The 12763-nt window shown below is 51.9% G+C and overlaps 2 long non-coding RNA genes across 3 annotated transcripts; both read right to left on the bottom strand.

Moving 5' to 3' along the window:
- Positions 1-2486: 2486 nt before the first annotated feature.
- On the bottom strand, positions 2487-3857 carry LOC138116620 (uncharacterized). Its single transcript, XR_011154246.1, has 3 exons — positions 3642-3857; positions 3417-3520; positions 2487-2701 (listed from the first exon to the last, which is right to left on the bottom strand). It is a non-coding gene; the product is annotated as an uncharacterized lncRNA (long non-coding RNA).
- A 3653-nt stretch (positions 3858-7510) lies between these two features.
- Positions 7511-9427, bottom strand: LOC138116639 (uncharacterized). 2 transcript variants are annotated; one of them, XR_011154262.1, is made up of 4 exons: positions 9212-9427; positions 8987-9090; positions 7970-8271; positions 7511-7670 (listed from the first exon to the last, which is right to left on the bottom strand). It is a non-coding gene; the product is annotated as an uncharacterized lncRNA (long non-coding RNA). The 2 variants fall into 2 exon arrangements; XR_011154261.1 differs by lacking the exon at positions 7511-7670 and having other exon boundaries at positions 7862-8271.
- Between the last annotated feature and the right edge of the window lie 3336 nt (positions 9428-12763).

Raw genomic sequence — 12763 nt, 5'->3', positions numbered from 1 at the left:
TTTTCAGCGCTCTGGCCCCGCTCATGCACGCCCGTGTCCCTTGGCGCTCCGAACCGTCCTTCGCCCCTCCCCTCCGCTGCCAGACGCGGCCCCGCTCGCTCCTTGCCCTTGCCACGCTCGGCAGCCACCGAGGCCGCCGCCCTCTCGGCTCCCCCGGCCCCGGGCGGCAGCAGCGCCGGGGCGCCGTGCCGGGGCCGGCAGTGCCGCGCTCTCGCCACCAGGCGGCAGCAGCACCGCCCAGCTCAGCCCGGGGCCGGGCCGCGCTGCGGGGCACGGACAGAGCAGAGGCAAAAGCCGGCTCAGGGCGCTCTGCAGCTCCTGCAGCCCGAGCCTCTCGGCTCCTGGCGCCAGGCACTCGCTTCTTCCCTTCCTACAGAAAAACGCCGCCTCGTTATTCTCAAAACTTGCTCATCTCTAGTCCCAGTTTCTTATATTCCTATATGCAACAGAGTAGAGAGAGAGAGGGCTGGCTTATTTCAAAATGAATCTACATCTAAATCAGCATTTGTCTATAGATGTAAAAACAAAGAACTTGACAGGTTTGGGGATTCCACACTGTCATACACACATCCCTCCCGGTGGATTTTCTGGCAGTTTTGGGCCCCTCTGGGGGAGGGCACCCATCATTGGCCCCCCTCATTCCCCACTCACCTGCTCCTCCACTGCATCGTGGCTCTCCCAGGGACATTGGGGTGCCCCAAGTGACATTCAGAGCCCCCGAGTCTCCACCCCCCCCCCCCCCAGCCTTTTTTCCTCACCCCCAAAGAAGGCACAAAACGGGACAAACTTTCATAAAAAAGCAGAACAGCACTTTAATAAAGCCATTTCCATGCATACATCCCCCAAAAAGGGGGTGTTTCTTGGCTGGAAACACGGGGAAGGTGCAGCAGAGGGATGGGGAAAGAGAGGGATGGGCAGCAGGACAGGGGGCTCTCAAGAGAAGGGCACCATGAGGGAGAGGGACCGAGGAGCTGATGCAGACAGGGACAGGCAAAAGGACAGTGAGAGGGACAAAGAAATACAGTCACACTGCAGCACAAAGGAAAAAGGAGAGCAAGAAAGAAGGAAAGAGAAAGATGCGGGCGGCGAGGGAGACAGAGACAGAACAGGGAGAGGGATTGAGCAGAATTTATTCAATAAAGGTCAGTATGGATTTCTTAAAAGAACACCAGGACATCCCTATCACGGAACTCTGCTGTCTGCTTCAACTTCACAGCTGTAAGGGAACATTTCTCCCCCCTCTCCTCTCTGCGGTGTTTATTAAATAAAGAGTGAGTATTTATTTCTTAAAAGAAAAACAAGAGAGAGTGAGGCAGTGAAAGGCAATGGCATGGGGAGCACACAGGACAAGAAAGCAACACAAAAGACACACTGGACAGAGAGAAGAAAAGAGCTGGAAAGTTGGATGCAAGAGTGAAAGAAAATCAGGAACAAACGCCAGGACTTTAATTAGAGAGTGTGGCTGATGAACGTGCCAGTAAAGCACCGGCTCGAACAGAACCTGCTGCTGGCACGGCTCGGCCTGGCACTCACTAATTAACATCTGTCTCTCGGCAGGGCCATGAATCCCCTGCTGGAACAGGAGGGGAAAGCCGAGGGGATAATGCGCACCGGGGTTGGTGCCGCTCAGCCCTAATCCCAGCCCGTGGCGCCAGTGAACGCACCCCGATCTCCGAACCTTCTCTCAGGGAAATCTCATCTTTACCCCTTCTCTTCCCCTCCCGGTATCTCCGTGTGCCCGGAACAAACACGAGGAGAGGTTTCTCTGTTGCAGGTTCTTTGGAAATCCTACACTGACTTTGAGAATGAGCAAGAGTAGAAGACAACCAGGAAACTCTGCTGCCAACCAACATCAAACCCCTCGCACCGGAGAAGAACGAACAGCTCGTTTTTACGCGTCCAAATCCCTTCAATTTTCAGCATTGTCTGTTTCCCTGTTTTCCAGGCTGCTGGAAACGGCATTCCCTAGGCAGTTCATCCCAACACAGAGAAGAGGAGCCTGTGACTTATCCAAACCATGGGCAGGACAAGGGGGGCCCTAGCTGGCTTTGGCTGCTCTAATACCAAAGCTCTTGGGACGACTTCAGTGGTTTTTCCTGTCTTGAAAGAGTGCAGAAAAGCAAAGTTAATCCCACTGTGGACTCCAAGACTCCTGCATTTCCTATTTCTGCTCTGATTGCTCACCATGAAATTTTATCCATGGAAAAAAAGCAAGAAGAATAACACCATATCAAATAAAAAGTGCCCTTTTCCAGCATTTTTATACCAGGCATTAAAAAGATGCCCATTTCTCTTCTAGCATTGTTTCCCTCATTTTAGCAGAACCGTTTCCATCCCAGACCCCACTCATCCGCTGTTCAATCCTCTGGCACTGGATTTGGACAAAAGAAGGGACGCACCTGGATCGCAGGAAATCACAGAGAGAAACCCCTCCAAAACCTGACAGAGAAAATCAACAGGAGATGCAGGAAGACACATCCCTCGTTTGCACATCCGGAGTGCTTTTCTAAAGACTTCTCTGCATCTGGATGCTCTTTGCACTTGGCAGCAAACTGCTTCCACTGCTTCCCACTCCAGCAAGGGGAACATCCCTGGAATTTCATGTCCAGTGTCTCTGCCTAAAGCAGCCCCATGGCAACACGAAGCTTCCCTCGGGCATTTCGTTTCTTTATCCCAAACATTCTCCCCACTCAGCCACAATCTAGAAAGAACAAAAGGGAAAAGAAGGAAGACCAATTAATTCTGACATAAGGAGTCTTGACTATCCCGACACACTGCCAGGTGAAAAAACATCCCTGCCACTCTAAGAAATCCCCCTGATACTGTCTCCATTCTGTATCAATTATTTAAACGCTGTATTAAGGAGCGTAAGGACACAATGCTTGGAATTCTTAAAAATGGCTCAGCTTGGCTACTCCAAGCACTTTCTCACCCGGGGAGCTGAGCTGTCCCACATTTAAACGCCACGTTTGATCCAAATCCCATAGAAATCTGATATTGTTTGGCTCCTGAGCTTTCCCAAAAGCTGTCCAGTCAAGCCTGGAAATCCTCACTGAAGCTTTGCCATGTCACATCGGGATTTACCCTTGGGAAAACCCCACTCTGAGCACTTGGGTTTCAAGAGGTTGCACCCAATGTTACAGACACAGAATTCCTGTGGGGTTTGGCATTTCCTGCACCTCCAAACACGTGAAAAGAATGAAGTGCAGAGTCCCGAGGCTCCATTATTGCCATTCTCCTCACATCCCTTTCCTCAGCTGCACGTGGCTTTGTGCCTCCTCTGAAGGGCTGGAAAGGAATTTGGGAACCCCCCTCAGCTTCTTCTCTGAGCCGGCCCAAAAGGCAAACAGGAAAAAAAAACCCCAAAAGTGCACAAAATCCCAGCCCCTCCCAAGATGCAGCTCCTCACACCAAACCTTGGGAGAATCCCTGGTGCTTCCAACACCGCTGCAATCCCACCTGGAGCTGAGCTTACAGGGTGCTCTGCCTAATCCACATCCAAGCCTGGATAGCCCAAAGCCTGCAAGAAAAGAGGAGGCAAAGTGAAGGGAAGAGGGGGGGAAAAACGGAATTTTAGGTTTTTCCCGTGTTTACAACAGGATTGAAGGGCAGGATGGAGAGGTTTTGTGGAAAAGAAGTACCAAAGGCTGCTTCATTCCCAGCAATTAGCGCTGCTCAGGTTGAATCCAAGAGGCCCAATCCACCAGGTTTAAACAGGAGCGGCCGACAGGATGGGTTATGACACAGATCTGTGAAGCTGGAGCCTTCTTCCTTCTCCCGGGCTCTCCCAGAAATTCTCCATGTCCGGACGCGCTCCCGCTCTCCCTGCTGGGGAGGATGGACTTGGATAGCCCGGGTGACTGGTGAGCCTAAAACAATAAGTGATCCAAGTGTTTTTCCCCAGGAAATGACATATTCTCTGGACCTGGGATAACCCATATCCCATGGCCTTCTCCAGGAAGAGTCCCAGCTGGATATGGTCTCCCAGAAAGGATTCCATAGGGGCTCACCTTTTGCTTGGAGCTCGGCTGAATTCCTCAGCAATGCCAGGGAATGTGGCCATTGGAGGCTTTGAGCAGATTAGGCTAATTTGCCTTTTTAGGTTTTGTTACCATCTCTCAGACTTCCCACTGGATTGTGGTCTCCAAGGAACATGTAAATCCCATTGGATTCCTGCTCTTTCAGACAATTTTTTGTACCATTCCTGTACAAAACGAGGCCCCCTGTTCGGATGCTTTTCCCCACCGTTCCCCAGCAGTTTTATCTGCCAGTGCATTTCCTGTGTTGGTTGGGCTCTTCCCAGATCTCTGAGCTCCTTCACAAGGCAGGAGATCCATTTGGCCCAGGAACCGAACCCTCCCGAGGAATTGTCTGATGCCATCTCCACATTTCACAGCTGATCCTTGTGCTCAAAGGATCCCTCTTTCTTCCCTTCAGCCAATTCCAAGCCTCGCTGCCCCCAGCCGGGAACAGTCCCCAGGCCGATCCCTGCAGTCTTCCCTGCCAGGATCCTGCTCAGGAATCCATGGGAATGTAAGAATTAATTCTTCCCACCCCTGCCCAGTTCTAATTCCAAAGGATTTGGTGTCTGCCTTACCCGGCTGGAGCCTGCTTCCAACTCTGTTCTTGCTGCTTCTGCTGCTTTCCATTTCCCAGGAATTCCACCAACGGAGCGACAGCGTTTTCCACCTCCTCCTCCAGCATTCCCTCTGTTGCGTTCGGGTGCTGGAAGGATATCAAAACCAGGGCCCCACTATCAGGAATTATATCCCCGGATTTGTTCCTTTCCAAATGTCACCTCTTCCCAATAAAGCACTGGCCATCCAAGGAATTCTAGAGAGCCATGTGCTGACCACTGCTTACTCCTCTGGAATGTCAGAGCTTGGAAAAAAAGGGCAGTTGAGGCTTTTCCTGGTGCTGCCCATGAAGTGTATTTTACCTAAGTGCCCCTGCCCATGCCTTTGCCTGTATCCGCCAAAAATCCACCCGTTCATTCCCCAGCTGCTGCCTCCCTCTTTTCCTGGATCCAACAGAATTTTAACAGGTGAATATTCCCCTCTGGAAGAGCACCTTTCATTCCAAACCTAAGAACAAACAAATGAATCACTTTCCTTCGACCTTCCTTATTAGAATTCCACTGAGAACGGTGGATGCAAAATGATCCTCTCCTGGCCCCTGCTGGATTCCTGGAGCAGGGATTCTTTCCCTTTCCCCCCCCCCCCCGCGCCCCCCCGCGGTGACCACCCTGCCCTGCCCCCTTTTCAGGCTTTGTTCCACAGCTCTTGTCTCCAACTCTTGCATCCTTTCCCTCACTCCAGGAGCTCCCAGCAGTTCCACACCCTCTTTTCTCCCATCCTGATCCTTTCTCCAAGAACAGAGCTCTGCATTTCAATTCCCTTCTCTTTTCTCCGACAATTCCCACCAATCCAGACCTAAAGCTGACACAAGGAACACTCAGTGCCCACAAATGCAAATCCAGACCTGGCCATGCCTAAACCAGCAAGTCTGAACACACAATCCTGCACCATCTGCATTAATTCAAACCTAACAATTAGGACACACTGAAGACTTCAACATTCCCAAGAAACATCCTGTTGCCTTCAGCTCCCTGGGGTTTTTGCTTTGAACTCATACGGATTAGGGGATCAAGGGATTTCCCTGAAAAAAACCTGTGTGGTGCATACTGGAATCCCCGATCCCGTGAATCCAGGGAGTGTTAAAAGCTTAAGTCCAACCTGGCCCACCATAAATTTTTGCCAACTATCCCCCAAATGATCAGGTTAACAGAATCCTGCTCTGGTGCTGCGTTTTTAGTATTGGAAAGCCAGGAATTACTTTATTCCCAGAGCGAGGCTCTGGATATGGGCTTGGGGACAACAAGACCTTACCAACTTACAGAGCCAGGGGATGACGTTTGGGAACAATCCTGGGCTGCCTGGCAGCAGTTCATTGTGCCTCTTGTCACCCACGAACACCTTCACCCACTCCTCCAGGAGCCCGGGCCAGCGGCTCTGCTTCTCTTGGAGCAGGAGGCATTGCCCTGCCCACTGCAGGGACCTGCAAACCATTCCGGAGTCAGCTCCGAGCCAGGGACGGGGCAACACCCCCTCCCACGGCTCCAGCGGCTCGGGCCCTCGGTAATTCCGGATCTGAGCCTCGTAATCCCTGCAGGGAAGAGGCCGGCTCAGGCCGGGATCGGGGAGGGTGGGAAGCGCCCGGGGTGGGCGGAGGCTCTGCCACCCCCACGGCCGCGGCATCCGCACAGCTCCGGGGGACGGGGCCCGCCCCGATGCCGCTCCCCGTCCCGTTATGCCGTTCCCCCGCTCCCCATCCCGTTCTCCCGCTCCTCGCTCACCGCCCGGGCCCGTCCATGCCCGCCTGTCCCCCGCCGACCGCGCCTGCCCACTCAAACTGGCCACGGCAGCCGCGCCACGCCTCCCCATTGGCCAGCCCTCGGCCCGCCCCGCCTTCCTATTGGCCGCTGGCCCCGTCAATCACGCGGGAAACCCCGCCGCCCGCAGGCACCGCTCCCACGGCGGCCGCTACACGGCGGCCCGGGCGCATTCCCAGGGGAAAAGGAGAGTTGTTATCAACACTCGAACCTCCCAAGCGTTGTTATTGCTCAGAGAGCTGCGCCGGCACTGAGCTACTCCCATGCGCCTGCACGGCTTTGGGGAGGGGCAAGACCACGTCCCACTCCTGCCTGGAGAAATTTCAATGCCCTAAAAAGTCATTTCCCTTCTCTCTCTCTGACCCAGGGCCAAAGCAGCTGTGTAGAACAACCCGGGGGATTTATGGGAGGGTGATTCTCTCAGGAAAGACCCCAGACCCTGAGGAAACAAACCCACCCCAAATTTCCAGCTGAAAACACGCTGCTTCCTGAACGGCAGCGCACAAAACTCTCTATAGCCAGACAGGAGACGACAAACCAGAAAAAGCCAAAAGATGTGCTCTGCCTGCATGCACTCTCTGACTGGTAATTCCAAAGGAAATTCCCCACAGATCGTAAGCAGTCGCCTGCAATTTGTCCTCTGCATTCATGACTGCCTTGGCTTTCTGTAGAAGTGTGTCAAACATCCATGCAGGCGTCAGGGCCTGGGCTGGCTCGTTTATGGCTCTTCCTGACAGGCCCAGGCCAAACCCAAGCACCCCCCTCACTGCTCCAGCCCCACTTTCAGGGAAATATTGACACGGCTTAGAAATACTCTCCTTCCCTGCAACTCACTCCCTCCCTGCGCATCCCCGGAGAGGATTTACTCCGTCCTTTGCTCCCGACAGCACCTCTCCAGCGCAAATCCCACTTCACACAGACACTGACTAAGCAGACCTAAGGCAGTGGTTCCAATCCCCAGCTGCAATCCCCAACTCCCTGTCTCCTGCACAGCTCGTCCAAGCACTCCCAGCAATCTCACCTCAGCCCAGACACTCTCTGTCCGCAGAGGGAAACACAACCCGATGGCACGCAGCTCTGGCACCACATTCCCTCTTCCCTTCTCCCTTTTTCCAGCACACCAGGCTGCTGGAAACGGCATTCCCTAGGCAGTTCATCCCAACACAGAGAAGAGGAGCCTGTGACTTATCCAAACTATGGGCAGGACAAGGGGGGCCCTAGCTGGCTTTGGCTGCTCTAATACCAAAGCTCTTGGGACGACTTCAGTGGTTTTTCCTGTCTTGAAAGAGTGCAGAAAAGCAAAGTTAATCCCACTGTGGACTCCAAGACTCCTGCATTTCCTATTTCTCCTATGATTGCTCACCATGAAATTTTATCCATGGAAAAAAAGCAAGAAGAATAACACCATATCAAATAAAAAGTGCCCTTTTCCAGCATTTTTATACCAGGCATTAAAAAGATGCTCATTTCTCTTCCAGCATTGCTTCCCTCATTTTAGCAGAACCGTTTTCATCCCAGACCCCACTCATCAGCTGTTCAATCCTCTGGCACTGGATTTGGACAAAAGAAGGGATGCACCTGGATCGCAGGAAATCACAGAGAGAAACCCCTCCAAAACCTGACAGAGAAAATCAACAGGAGATGCAGGAAGACACATCCCTCATTTGCACATCCGGAGTGCTTTTCTAAAGACTTCTCTGCATCTGGATGCTCTTTGCACTTGGCAGCAAACTGCTTCCACTGCTTCCCACTCCAGCAAGGGGAACATCCCTGGAATTTCATGTCCAGTGTCTCTGCCTAAAGCAGCCCCACGGCAACACGAAGCTTCCCTCGGGCATTTCGTTTCTTTATCCCAAACATTCTCCCCACTCAGCCACAATCTAGAAAGAACAAAAGGGAAAAGAAGGAAGACCAATTAATTCTGACATAAGGAGTCTTGACTATCCCGACACACTGCCAGGTGAAAAAACATCCCTGCCACTCTAAGAAATCCCCCTGATACTGTCTCCATTCTGTATCAATTATTTAAACGTTGTATTAAGGAGCGTAAGGACACAATGCTTGGAATTCTCAAAAACGGCTCTGCCTGGCTACTCCAAGCACTTTCCCACCCGGGGAGCTGAGCTGTCCCACATTTAAACGCCACGTTTGATCCAAATCCCATAGAAATCTGATATTGTTTGGCTCCTGAGCTTTCCCAAAAGCTGTCCAGTCAAGCCTGGAAATCCTCACTGAAGCTTTGCCATGTCACATCGGGATTTACCCTTGGGAAAACCCCACTCTGAGCACTTGGGTTTCAAGAGGTTGCACCCAATGTTACAGACACAGAATTCCTGTGGGGTTTGGCATTTCCTGCACCTCCAAACACGTGAAAAGAATGAAGTGCAGAGTCCCGAGGCTCCATTATTGCCATTCTCCTCACATCCCTTTCCTCAGCTGCACATGGCTTTGTGCCTCCTCTGAAGGGCTGGAAAGGAATTTGGGAACCCCCCTCAGCTTCTTCTCTGAGCTGGCCCAAAAGGCAAACAGGAAAAAAAAACCCCAAAAGTGCACAAAATCCCAGCCCCTCCCAAGATGCAGCTCCTCACACCAAACCTTGGGAGAATCCCTGGTGCTTCCAACACCGCTGCAATCCCACCTGGAGCTGAGCTTACAGGGTGCTCTGCCTAATCCACATCCAAGCCTGGATAGCCCAAAGCCTGCAAGAAAAGAGGAGGCAAAGTGAAGGGGAGAGGGGGGGAAAAACGGAATTTTAGGTTTTTCCCGTGTTTACAACAGGATTGAAGGGCAGGATGGAGAGGTTTTGTGGAAAAGAAGTACCAAAGGCTGCTTCATTCCCAGCAATTAGCGCTGCTCAGGTTGAATCCAAGAGGCCCAATCCACCAGGTTTAAACAGGAGCGGCCGACAGGATGGGTTATGACACAGATCTGTGAAGCTGGAGCCTTCTTCCTTCTCCCGGGCTCTCCCAGAAATTCTCCATGTCCGGACGCGCTCCCGCTCTCCCTGCTGGGGAGGATGGACTTGGATAGCCCGGGTGACTGGTGAGCCTAAAACAATAAGTGATCCAAGTGTTTTTCCCCAGGAAATGACATATTCTCTGGACCTGGGATAACCCATATCCCATGGCCTTCTCCAGGAAGAGTCCCAGCTGGATATGGTCTCCCAGAAAGGATTCCATAGGGGCTCACCTTTTGCTTGGAGCTCGGCTGAATTCCTCAGCAATGCCAGGGAATGTGGCCATTGGAGGCTTTGAGCAGATTAGGCTAATTTGCCTTTTTAGGTTTTGTTACCATCTCTCAGACTTCCCACTGGATTGTGGCCTCCAAGGAACATGTAAATCCCATTGGATTCCTGCTCTTTGGATATTTTTGTACCATTCCTGTACAAAACGAGGCCCCCTGTTCGGATGCTTTTCCCCACCGTTCCCCAGCAGTTTTATCTGCCAGTGCATTTCCTGTGTTGGTTGGGCTCTTCCCAGATCTCTGAGCTCCTTCACAAGGCAGGAGATCCATTTGGCCCAGGAACCGAACCCTCCCGAGGAATTGTCTGATGCCATCTCCACATTTCACAGCTGATCCTTGTGCTCAAAGGATCCCTCTTTCTTCCCTTCAGCCAATTCCAAGCCTCGCTGCCCCCAGCCGGGAACAGTCCCCAGGCCGATCCCTGCAGTCTTCCCTGCCAGGATCCTGCTCAGGAATCCATGGGAATGTAAGAATTAATTCTTCCCACCCCTGCCCAGTTCTAATTCCAAAGGATTTGGTGTCTGCCTTACCCGGCTGGAGCCTGCTTCCAACTCTGTTCTTGCTGCTTCTGCTGCTTTCCATTTCCCAGGAATTCCACCAACGGAGCGACAGCGTTTTCCACCTCCTCCTCCAGCATTCCCTCTGTTGCGTTCGGGTGCTGGAAGGATATCAAAACCAGGGCCCCACTATCAGGAATTATATCCCCGGATTTGTTCCTTTCCAAATGTCACCTCTTCCCAATAAAGCACTGGCCATCCAAGGAATTCTAGAGAGCCATGTGCTGACCACTGCTTACTCCTCTGGAATGTCAGAGCTTGGAAAAAAAGGGCAGTTGAGGCTTTTCCTGGTGCTGCCCATGAAGTGTATTTTACCTAAGTGCCCCTGCCCATGCCTTTGCCTGTATCCGCCAAAAATCCACCCGTTCATTCCCCAGCTGCTGCCTCCCTCTTTTCCTGGATCCAACAGAATTTTAACAGGTGAATATTCCCCTCTGGAAGAGCACCTTTCATTCCAAACCTAAGAACAAACAAATAAATCACTTTCCTTCGACCTTCCTTATTAGGATTCCACTGAGAGCAGTGGATGGAAAATGATCCTCTCCTGGTCCCTGCTGGATTCCCGGAGCAGGGATCCTTTCCCTCTTTCCCCCCACCCCCCGCGGTGCCCTCCTCCCCCTCCCGCCCCACCCCGCACCCTTTTCAGGCTTTGTTCCACAGCTTTTGCCCCCGGACCTCAGATCCTTTTGGTCTCCAGGAGCTCCCAGCAGCTCCACAGCCTTTCCTCTCCCATCCTGATCCTTTCTCCAGGAATGGAGCTCTGCATTGCAATTCCCTTCTCTTTTCTCCGACAATTCCCACCAACCCAGACCTAAAGCTGACACAAGGAACGCTCGGTGCCCACAAATCCAAATCCAGACCTGGCCATCCCTAAACCAGCAACTCCCGGACAATTTGCGTTCATTCCAACCTAACACTGAGGACTCACCTAATCCTTCAAAATTCCCAAGAAATATCCCGTTGCCTTCAGCTCCCCGGGGATTCTGCTTCGTGCTCACATGGATTTGGGACTTCCCTGAAAAACCCGTGCAGGGCACGCTGGAATCCCCGATCCCGTGAATCCGGGGAGTGTGCAAAGCTCGGTCCAGCCTGGGCCCCCAGAAATTTTTGCCAAATATCCCCCAAGTCCTCGGGACAACAGAACTCTCTGGTACTGCATTTTTGGCGTTGTAAAGCCTGGAATCACTTTATTCCTAGTGCTGGGCTCTGGATGTGGCCGAGAAAATCCCGGCCTCCACACAGACCCAGATTCCAAACTTTTTGATACATTTTAGCAAACCGAGAAATTCCCCCTCCCTGCTTCTTCTTAAGGGCATCCTTCTTTTCCCTTACCCGGCCTGCTCTCTCCCACTGGGCTGGGTTTTTCCCTTCCCATGCTAATTAGTCCCTACTTCTAGGAGGTTTAGGTACCTTTCTTCCCTGGCAGGGATTTCTTAACACAGCTACCGAGGCTTTGGGAGTCTTCTTTATCTTCTACTTTCTGGAAACACACCCTCTGATCCATAAATGCCACAATCCAGATGCCCAACTTCAACAAGACATCCTTTTCACCTAAAAACACTCACTCTCAACTCTTAGATCTTTTAAAGTTTTACCCCCGCAAAATTCCCCTGCTTTTCCACCGCTGAATTCCTCCGTCCTGATTCCAAGAATTTCTTGAATACCACGGGGCTTTTCTCAAGATTTACCCCCACAACCTTCCCTACGTGCCCACCGCTCACCACCTCATTTTTCCCTCAATGTCTTCGTTCTCCACCCCAGAGAGTTTGTCAAGTGTTGCCTCCAAAATGTTCCCCCTCTGTCCACTACTGAGTTCCCCATTTTGCCTTCAAAATATTCATTCTGTCCCCTCCAGATTGCATCCACTTTTACCCCCAACATTTTACTTCCTCTACAATATTGACTAAACCTTTTCCACCCCAAAAATGTGCATTCCCTCCCTTAAACAGCACCTCAGCTTTTCCCTCAAAAATGCCCCAGAGAGAAACTCCGATTCAGCCCCCAAACTCCCATTTTCCTACACAAACAGTTCTTGTGGCCCCTCTCAATTCCCCCAGGCTTTCAGCTAAAGGAATAACTGGAAGCCTATTCCCTCATCTCTGCCCTCCTTTTGCTTTCCTGGAAAACCTTGCCATCCCACACTTTCTCCAAGAGATCTGCTGCGAGTACTGCAAGGTCTGCTCTGTCAGAGTGCCAGGGGGGTTTACAGCACTTGCTCCTCTGCATCTTCACCCTTTCATCAGCTTTCCCCTGGAACGGTGTTGTGGGAGAAGCTTGGAATTACCAGAAATGGATCGGGTTCACATTTTTTCCCCACCAGTTTTCATCTGCTTTGAAATTCCCGGAATTACCCTCAAATGTGCCCTAGAACAGTGCTGTGAAAGGATCAGTCAGAAGAACAGCCTGAAAGCAGAAAACCACCTCCAGCAGCAGCCGGAATGATCCCATTTCTGTTCTTACCTGGTCCTGCCAGAGCTCCCAACGGCCCTTCCCATTCCAAAACAACAGCTATGCAAGACATTCCTGCTGTCCGTGAGGGTGAGGTGCCAGTTCTGGATGTTCTTTGCTGTGG

This window comes from Aphelocoma coerulescens, chromosome 10, assembly GCF_041296385.1.
Source record: "Aphelocoma coerulescens isolate FSJ_1873_10779 chromosome 10, UR_Acoe_1.0, whole genome shotgun sequence".
In the NCBI taxonomy this organism is placed as follows: Eukaryota; Metazoa; Chordata; class Aves; order Passeriformes; family Corvidae; genus Aphelocoma; species Aphelocoma coerulescens.
This window is presented reverse-complemented; position numbering and strand designations above follow the sequence as displayed.